Source organism: Colobus angolensis, unplaced genomic scaffold, assembly GCF_000951035.1.
Source record: "Colobus angolensis palliatus isolate OR3802 unplaced genomic scaffold, Cang.pa_1.0 Scaffold80, whole genome shotgun sequence".
Classification (NCBI taxonomy): domain Eukaryota; kingdom Metazoa; phylum Chordata; class Mammalia; order Primates; family Cercopithecidae; genus Colobus; species Colobus angolensis.
The window spans coordinates 5,397,084-5,407,302 of record NW_012121821.1 but is presented as its reverse complement, the minus strand read 5'-3'; the positions used below and the strand labels follow the sequence as shown (position 1 = coordinate 5,407,302).

Sequence of the window (10,219 nt, the reverse complement as noted above, 5' to 3'; positions counted from 1 at the left end):
ACAAAGGTGGTTTCAGCTCCTGAACAAGGAGGGGATCAGTTTTAGGGAGGGACTATCCTCCTTGCTTCCACATTAAACTAGAAACTAAATCCCTTCCATGGTTAGCTGCCTATGCCCAGGAATGAGTGAAGATAGCCAGTCTGTGAGGCTAGAAGCTAGAAGGTTAGACTCCTCTCACTGTCATAATCTTTGCAAAGGTGGTTTCATTAATCATCGGGACTCTTCATCACTGGAGATGACTCTAGATTCTTTTCAGCCCAAAGACCTGGAGAGGAATGCTTCTCTGCCCCTTCACTTTTCTAGGAAGGCTCCTGTATATATACATGATAAACCTTTCCTCCTGCTAATCTGTCTTTCATCAGTCTGATTTGCAGGGCCCCAGATACTGAACCTAAGAAGGTAAAGGAAAACATTTTTTTTCTTCCCCCACAGTGGTATATGCATACCATTAACTATTATTACTTAGCATTTAAAAGGATGGAAATTCTGACATATGCTATAATATGCATGAACCTTGTGGACATTATGCTAAGTGAAATAAGCTGGTCACAAAAAGATGAATACTATATAATTCCACTGGTGGGGTGTCTAAAATAGTCAAGTTTATAGGGATGGAAAGTAGAATGGTGGTTGTCAGGTGCTAGGGGGAGGGGGAAATGAGAAGTTGTTGTTTAATAGCCATAGAGGTTCAGTTTTGCAAGATGAGAATGTTCTGGAGATTAGTTATCTAGGGGCCAAGGGAAAAGTTCCCCTTTGCCCTGTGAAATTTCACTGAAAAATCAACTCACAAAAGGCAGACTAATAGGAGAAATAACATACAAATGCATTTAATGTGTACATGGGAACCTTCAGAATCAAGACAAGGGAAAGTGCACATTGTTATGTTTAGGTTCAACAAAGTATGTAGAGCTGTGTAGAAATATGACTGGACAAAAGAGTATGATCTAACTTTAACAGATGAAGTAAGGAAACCCAGCAAGGCCTGTCTGTCTAGATTCTTCTTGACTTCCCTGAGCAGCATTTTTTCCTTCTGGGTATGGGACAGGACCCTTTCTGGAATGGGGGTCTTATGACCTACAGTCAAACAAGGTAGGTCTGATCATTTCCTTATGGCCAGTTTTTATACACAATGTCAACCAAAAGTATCTGAGACAGGTCCCAAGCAATGTAGAAAGTTTATTTTGCCAAGGTTAAGGGCACACCCATGACACAGCCTCAAGAAGTCCTGCCTCTGTGCCTAAGGTGATCAGGCCATGGCTTTGTTTTACACATTTTAGGGAAGTATGAGACATCAATCAATACATATAAGATGTACATTGGTTTGGTCCAGAAAGGTTGGACAACTGAAAGCGGGGACTTCCAGGTCATAGGGAGATTTAAAGATTTTCTGATTGGCAATTGGTTGAAAGAGTTATTATCAATAGAAAGGAATGTCTGGGTTATGATAAGGGATTGTGGAGACGAAGGTTTTATCATGCAGATTAAGCCTTCAGAGAGAACAAATTGTAAATGCTTCTCATCAGACTTAAGAAGTCTGTTCTATCAATAATTCTAAAAGGGAGGAGGGTATAAGGGGGCATGTCTGGCTCCCCCTTCCCATCATGGGCTGAACTTGTTTTTCCGGTTAACTTTGGGATGCTTTTGCCAAGAGGAGGAGTCCTTTCAGATGGTTAGGGTACTTAGAATTTCATTTTTGGTTTATAAGAAAGGTGGATGAAAAGTTTGATAATATTTTTAGGTTTTATAACTGGCTTTGAGGAAAAGCGGTTCTGGTTTCTAGGACCCACCTGGGGAAGAGGGATTCTAGTTTCTATGGCTGCCCTCGGGGGAGAGTGGGACTGAGAGACAGGAGGCAAGCAGGAGAAGATCAGAGAAAACCTTTTGCTTCTCAGGCTGCTTCTGAGGCCTTGATTTTAGGGTATTGTTTTCCATGTCCCAACAGTGACACAACAGTGTGACTGTACTTAAGACTACTGAACTGTAGATTTAAAAATGGTTATGATGGTAAATTGTGTGTTATGTGTATATTACCACAGTTTTTTAAAATCTATTTTAAAAAGACCACGAAACACTTTAAACATTAAAAATAATCAAATATTTTTTAAATTGCTGATTTAAATATACTTATGACGGCTTTTCAACCTGCACAGTTGTTGTTGGGTATTTTGTTGTTGTTTGTCTGTTTGTTTGTTTGTTTGTTTAGTAGAGATGGGATTTCACCCTGTTGGCCAGGCTGGTCTCAAATTCCTGATGTCAAGTGATCCACCCACCTTGGCCTCCCAAAGTGCTGGGATTACAGGTGTGAGCCACCATCCCTGGCCCATTCAACTTTTTTTTTTTTTGAGTCAGAGTCTTGCTCTGCCATCTCGGCTCACTGCAAGCTCCGCCTCCCGGGTTCACTCCATTCTCCTGCCTCAGCCTCCCGAGTAGCTGGGACTACAGGCGCCCGCCACTACGTCCGGCTAATTTTTTTTTTTTTTTGTATTTTTAGTAGAGATGGAGTTTCACCGTGTTAGCCAGGATGGTCTCGATCTCCTGACCTCGTGATCCACCCGTCTCGGCCTCCCAAAGTTTCTTCTTTAAATAAAAAATACATAAGCCAGGCACAGCGTTGCACACCTGTAGTACTGACAACTCAGAGGTTGAGGTGGGAAGATTGCTTGAGCCCAGAAGTTCAAGGTCAACATTGGCAACATGGTGAAACTTCTTCTCTAAAATAAAATATATACAATAAAAAATTTAGGCTGGCCACTGTGTCTTGCATCTGTAATCCCAGCACTTTGGGAGGCCCAAGGAGGGTGGACCACTTGAGCCCAGGAGTTCGAGACCAGCCTGGGCAACATGGCAAAACTCCATCTTTACAAAAAACACAAAATTAGCCAGGCATGGGTGGCACGTGCCTGCAGTCCCAGCTACTTGGGAGGCTAAGGCAGGAGGATCGCTTGAGCTCACTGGAGGTTGCCATGAGCTGAGATCACACCATTGCACTCCAGCCTGGGTGACAGGGCAAGACTCTGTCTCAAAAAAAAATTTTTTTAAGACTACAGATATTTTCATTATTTTTCTCATGACTCTTCTCATCCTTCTGATATTTGTACCTCAATCCTCAGACCACTGTCTCTGTCTATTCTGTCTGGGTAACAACCAGTAAGCGGACATTAACAAATTTCCTAGTTTTTTACTGGGGATGACGGTTCCCAATGCTAAGTTGCATAGCCTTTCACCTGCCTGACTGGTATACTAAAAAATCAACTCTCAGTTGTTACAGGCAATCATCAAGATTAATAGAAAACACGTTACTCTTTTCACCTGTTCAGCAGATAGGACAAAGTAGGTGCAGAATGGTTAATTCACCTGAACAAGTCATACCAAAGGACTCAAATGAGGGCTTATACAGGGTCAGCTTTCTGGGCTTGAGACCTGTACAGTCACAAAGGTCGCCACACTTAGAGGAGTCTCATGCTTGTTTAAGGTTCTGCTGTTATCATCTTGACTATATATATATATATATACACATTTTTTTTTTTTTTAACAAAACGCTCCATATTTTCATTTTGCACTGGACCCTGTGAATTATCTAGCTGGTCCGGGACTTAGGTCACTGATCTCAAAATATGATGTTCTAGGCTCAGCAGTGGGAAGGGTCATACAAGTAAAGAAGCATTATCCCTTTTATCCAAGATTCAGCGTAGCTATTTTATACACAATGGACATACTGATTTTGCTGTAAAGCACTGCAATACTAACACTAGAATCCACCATGTAAAAGGAAGTTAGAGCCCTCAATAGTTACATCCAAGTTTCAGAGAGAAATCCCCACAAAGACGGATATAATTTTCTCATAAATATTTACAAGTTTTAAATAGTTGGATGTTAGTCACCCCATTTATCTTGGTGTTTCCTTGTGAATGAAGCCCATCCAATGTCTACATCGTATTGAGAAAAATCTATGAAGCTAATGCAGAAAGAGGAATCAAGAGTGCCAAAAATAAATGTTTCCATCCTGAGCCAAAGAATGAATCCCTTGTGCATTCATATGTTATAGAAAATGTGATTCCTTTTTTCCAGTTTTACAAGGCCGACACCTATCAGAAACACAAATTCTGACTTTTACTGACTTACACTAGGTCTCAAAAGCCATAAAAAGGCCGTTCATGGAAATGAACAAAGAATGTGTTTGTATCTTTATCTGAGAAGTCATGCCAGAACCCCTTTCAAATCAGCGGGGTAACATTTGCTTTTACATTTGTATGTTTTAGTGAGTTTTATAAACCCTGAAGCTAACCGACTTTTCTTGTAAAGTAGAGACGTAAACTGATTTCGGGAGAGATGCCTGGGGATACAGCAGAGCTGAAATGTTTGTGCCTTGTTTATTAAACATGATCATCCTCACCAGAAATTACCATAGCATCAGGTTTCCCAGAAGGTTCTGAGGGCTAGAGTTTGTGCTTCACTTCTTCCTCTTTCCTAAGGCACCTAATGCGACACTAGCATGTGAGAAGTACCCAGCAAACCCTCTCTTCACCCTCCCCCCAATTTTGGCCTCTCGTGGGAAAATCCTTGTCATTATGTTTCACCCACATCTGTCTTGACTCGGCAATGCTCCCATGCAGCCAACTTTTCATATTCTCTCTTTCACACTTTCATTATAATGTATTTGTCCTTGGTCCCACTGCCTTTGATTTCTAAGACAAAAATGATTTGAAAACTAACTCAGTCTTATGTTTTGAAGAATTAGTGTATTAACAGCATAGCACAAGACCTTTATTCTCCTTTAGGTAATTTTTTTTTTTTTACAATAACAATGATATTTTAAGACAGTGACCAATGGAATGAATCTAAAAGTTGGAATGTCTTATTAGGCAATGGGGATTTTGAAACACTTCTGAGTCTCATCATTTAGATTGCAGTCTATGGAGAGGACTGGCTCTTTCTAAAACATATCCATTCATTCATTTAATCATCAAACATATCCTGAAGACTTACTCTGTGCCAGGGACTGCTGTGGGTGCTGGGATGGAACACTGAACAGGATGACCAGGACCCTTTTCTCATGGCACTTACATTTGGAGGATGGTGGTGGCAGGAATATATGAATAAGGAGAAAATATTTAATGATAGTAAATGGTATGAAGAAGATAAGACAGAGATGTGCAAGGAAATGACAGCTGGGGTGCAAGAACTGGGGGCTACATCTAAGTGGTCAAAGGTCTCTCAAAGAGGATGGCATTGAAGTTGAAACCTGAATAAGAAGGAACCAGACATGGGATAACTTGGAGAAGACTGTGTCTGGCACAGGGCAGAGCTTGTGCAAAGGCCCTCGGGTGAGAGGCAGATCTGTGCGTTCAGGGCACGTGTGGCTGTAATGTAATGTTACCGAGGGAGGAGAGGCAGGCGGGGCTAGTTCATGTAGGGTCTCAGGGTCCAGGAAGGAAGAGGCTTTAGGTTTGATTCTGAGTGTGACTAGAAGCCCCTGGAGTGAAAAGGACATGTTCTGATTATGTTTTAAAACACTCTTCTGGCATTTGAGCTATAACTAGACTACAGGTAGCAGAGAGGAAGCAGGGAGGGGATTGGGAGAGAGACGATGGCATCTCGGACCAAGATGGCAGCAGTGGAGGAGTCACAAACAGCATTAGGAGATATCTTGGTGATGGAGTTAACAGGACTTCCTGATGTATTGCATTGGCTGGGGTGGGTGCAGAGTCAAAGACTCCTGGGGTTTTGGTTTGAGTAACAGTGTAAGGTGGTTTCATTTCCTGAGATAGAAAAGCCGGGGGTGGAGGGGACTGGGTGGAAGGGGTTTGAGGGGAAAACCAAAAAAGTCATTTAAAAATCCCCTTTTTAAGTCAGGAAACAACAGATGAAGGAGAGGATGTGAAGAAACAGGAATGCTTTTACACTGTTGGTGGGAGTGTAAATTAGTTCAACCATTGTGAAAGACAGTGTGGCGATTCCTCAGGGATCTAGAACTAGAAATACCATTTGACCCAGCAATCCCATTACTGGGTATAGACCCAAAGGATTATAAATCATGCTACTATAAAGACACATGCACACATATGTTTATTGTGGCACTGTTCACAACAGCAAAGACTTGGAACCAACCCAAATGTCCATCAGTGATAGACTGGATTAAGAAAATGTGGCACATATACACCATGGAATACTATGCAGCCAGAAAAAAGGATGAGTTCATGTCCTTTGCAGGGACATGGACGAAGCTGGAAACCGTCATTCTCAGCAAACTATCACAAGGACAGAAAACCCAACACCGTATGTTCTCACTCATAGGTGGGAACTGAACAAGAACACTTGGACACAGGAAGGGGAACATCACACACTGGGGCCTGTCATGGGGTAGGGGGCTGGGGGAGGGATAGCATTAGGAGAAATACCTAATGTAAATGACGAGTTGATGGGTGGCAGCAAACCAACATGGCACATATATACCTATGTAACAAACCTGCATGTTGTGCACATGTACCCTAGAACTTAAAGTATAATAATAATAATAATCTCCTTTTTAGTACCTAACATCCAGTTAAAAGAGAAGTCATGACTCAATCCTCAAGAAACATGGTTATATGGAGTCATTGCCTTACGTGGGCACAGTATGCATTTAGGAAGGAAGAGTGTGTCTTCTGGGAAAGTGTGGAAAATCCAAATTGGACAGAGCTCATTGAAAAACGCAAGATTTCAGTCACCAGAGCTGTATTTCTCAACTGCATTTTGGAAACTTTTGCCAGCACATTCTTAAGACAGGGAGCTCGGAAGGGAATTTGAATCATGGAGATGCTGCTAAAGGAGCAGTATGGTGCCCCCTTAGCTGAATACAGAATCACCAGAGAGCTGTGTCCATGACCACTTTTGTTTTTATTTTTTATATTTTCTGAGAATCACTTCTTGGTCACAACACATCATAGACACCGTTTCTGGAATACAGGTTTGAGGATACCGTGTCAGCAGCTTCAAGAAGAAGAGACCTTCTTGCCAGGACATTAAATGATACTCTCCTCTGGGAACCTGCTTTGAATAGTGGGATTCAAGGACATGGGACCTTCTTGCTGGATTTTTATAACACAATCTCTTCATGATTTTACAAATAAAGGAATAAAATCCAGATAAGATGATGTCTACCCTTCCTCGGGGTGCTCTGTCGATTGTCTGGCGATGGTGTCAGGGCAGCCAAAGACAGGATAAAGGCGGAGGAGGGTGTTTGTGCCCTTATGTGTTTAGCACCATTGTTCATAGGACTTGTGAGAGGATTCTGGAACCAATAAAGAGGTAGAAACAGGTACCTGAGCTGGAACAAACATGAATGTGCCAGACCTGTGTTGAAGCTAAGCCATATTTATTGCAATGTTGAAGATTCTCAGAAATCAAATTTTATGTCTATCCATAAGTAAAATGGAACTGCCATTAATAGAGCTTTTACAATGTAACATGTGAACGGTGATTTGGTGCTCTGAAAAAACACGGAATGAAGAGTGGGAAGGAAGGTTCTAACCTTGGCTCCTGATAACTTGTTCTGTGATGTGGAGCAAATCATTAACCTGTCTGTTTTTTACTGGGCAAATGGGGATAATCAAGCATAGGTCCTTCGGCCAATGGGTTGTGATGATTAAACAAGGTAATTTTGTGCAAGAAGTCCAGGTTTGGGAGTCAGACAGACCTAGGTTTGAATCCAAGTGCTGGTGATGGCAGCAGTGGCCTGTCTGGAGTGGCTGCTGCCATGATGCCAGCTGTAGTGGGGGAGGCGTGGCTGGGGCAGTGGGCTCCATGGAGCCAGTGGGAGCCGGGAACAGGCCCCTCCAAGTGGGAGGGATGGGAGCCCCGCCCTCCTGGGTGCAGCTGCAGCTGCCCAGCCCCGACTATAGACCCTGGCATCCCTGCATTCTTGGGGCCCAGGAATTCCCCCTGACCCTGCAGGCTCAGAGGTGACTGGTCCCACTGCCTGGCCTCTCCCCGCTCCTGGCACCCATTCCAATTTTAGAGCAAACTGTGGCCAAACCTGGGTGCTGTCATGATTTGGCCAAGTGTGCATGCTCTGAAGCACTGACATGCCAGCACCCTGCCACCTGGGACCCCTCCAGACTTTGGGCACTGAGGAACATTGGAAGCAGGCTAAGAGGGGACTGGGTGTGGGTCTGCAGGAGCCCCTTAGCAGGAACAGCCTGGGCACTGTGGGTGCTGTGGAGGGCAGGTTGATGGTGGCAGGAGGCAGACAGGCTCCTGGGTGGAAAGTGGCAGGTACCCAGTGAAGCCCCACCTCCAAACTAGGGATGGCTTGAAGCCTGGGGGCTGGGCTGTCAGTTCTGCACACTGGAGTGAGAACTTATGGTGCTTTTTCTGGGACACCCATGGCCACCCATGGACCAATCCATACACACTTCCTCCCCTCTAAAGCCTGTAAAAACCCCAGACTCAGCCAGACTCAGGCAGACATGGGATGACCTGCCTGAGGACAGGAGATACCTGTTCCAGGTCTCTTCTTAGCTGAGGGTTGCACAGACCTCAGGGCAACCTATCTGCAAATGGGAGCTACCCACTTCGGGTCTCCTCAAGAACTGTTCTACCACTCAGTGAAGCTCCTCTCTCCCTTGCTCACCCTCCAATTGTTTGAGTACCTCATTCTTCCTGGATGCAGCACTAGAAGTCAGGACCCACCAAGTGGCAGACTAAAAGAGGTATAACACAAACAGGGCTGAAACACGCCCCCCCACCCAACACACACACTCACCATGTTGTAAGCAACAAGAAGAAGAGAAGAGTTGCGGCCCTTTGGGAAGTGCAGACCTAGGGGTTGCTGAACCCAGGGCTGTGACACCCAGGGTTCCTGGCATCTCTAAGCTTCCAGGCACCACTATGTTCCCCTCATCCAGACACAGGTGCCTGCAGCAGAAGCCATGTGCAGTACGTCTGGTCCAACCACAGCCTCACATGGAGCTAGCACCTGTGCCAGTGCCTGGAGCTGCCTTCCCTGCAGTAGCAACCAGCGTGCCTGGCTGTGTGCAGTGGCTGGAGCCTGCACTTGCTTGCCCACACACCCCTTGCTGCTCCACACCTGGCTTGTGTCTGGCAGGTGTGGAATCCGGGCCAGTAGCACAAGCTGAGCACAGCCTGCTGGGCTGAGTGAGCAGAAGGAGCCCAGCAGGCCCAAGTAAAACTCAGGCAAAGGTGCCGCCAGCCACAGAGGCTTCCAGCAGGAAAAGTGACACCCCTGAGGATCCTGGGACACTGACACTTACTCGCTTAGTGATTGTGGATATAATTTTAAATCTTTGTGAAGCTCACTTTGAAAAAATTGTAAAACAAAATACTTAACATGCTGCCTGGTGCATAGAAGTCTAGTCAGTGGAAGCCATTATTATTATGTGAAACTTTTCAAAAATGTACTTTTCAACTGTAATGTAACGTGGTATTACTGTTTGAAAATTAGAGGCAGTAGTTTGCATTTCTCATGATCAGAAGCCCAAATATAAACACACACTACCTAAGAAAGCTAAAAAAAATTGTTTTTTTTTTAGATGTTGAGTTTGAGAGGCCTATTAAACATCCAAGTAGAAATGTCAAGTGAGCATTGAGATATGTCAATCTGGGGCACAGAGAAGAGGTCAGGGATGAAAATTTAAATCAGGGGTCACTGGCACATAGACAGGAGTTAAAGCCAAGGGACTGGATGAGATTATCTAAGGAGAGGGGAACACAGAGAAGGCAAGGAGCCAAGAAGGCCCTCACTTGGGGAAGGAGAGAAGTCAGCAAAGGAGCCTGAGAGAGATAAAAATCCAGACTGTGTGTGTCTCAGAAGCCAAGAGAAGGTAGTGCTTCAAGGAGAGGGAGTGTAAACTATGTCCAGTACTGGTGAGAGCCTGCCACAGAGGCAGACAAAATATGTCCTCCTTGGAGGTCTTTGGCAACCTTGAGAGGGCGGTTTCAGAGAGATGGGAACAGAATAAGGGGACTGAAGGAATGTATGTCATACGCTTCCAGGTTGGGCAATACCCCCCAAGTTGTGCTAGACTAGCAGCATACAATGTTCTTTAAAGTTTTAATTTTTTTTCTAAGTGATGTGGCACAGAGAAAATACACAATGAAAACATGCCGTGACATTTTTATCACCACCTACATAGCTCATGAATCTTGAAATGTCATGAAAGAGTTCCTAAATTAACCAGCATGAATAACTTTATGGGGTGGCTCTCCAAGACATCATGAA

General features: G+C 44.2%; 1 protein-coding gene across 1 annotated transcript in view; it reads left to right on the top strand.

Moving 5' to 3' along the window:
* The first annotated feature begins 988 nt into the window (after positions 1 to 988).
* The window catches only part of CPM (carboxypeptidase M), a 108,099-nt gene continuing 98,868 nt past the window's right edge, over positions 989 to 10,219 (top strand). Inside the window, exon 1 of the mRNA XM_011929291.1 lies at positions 989 to 1,089. The gene's annotated coding sequence lies outside the window, so the exon portion shown is untranslated. The remainder of the gene's footprint in view (positions 1,090 to 10,219) is intronic.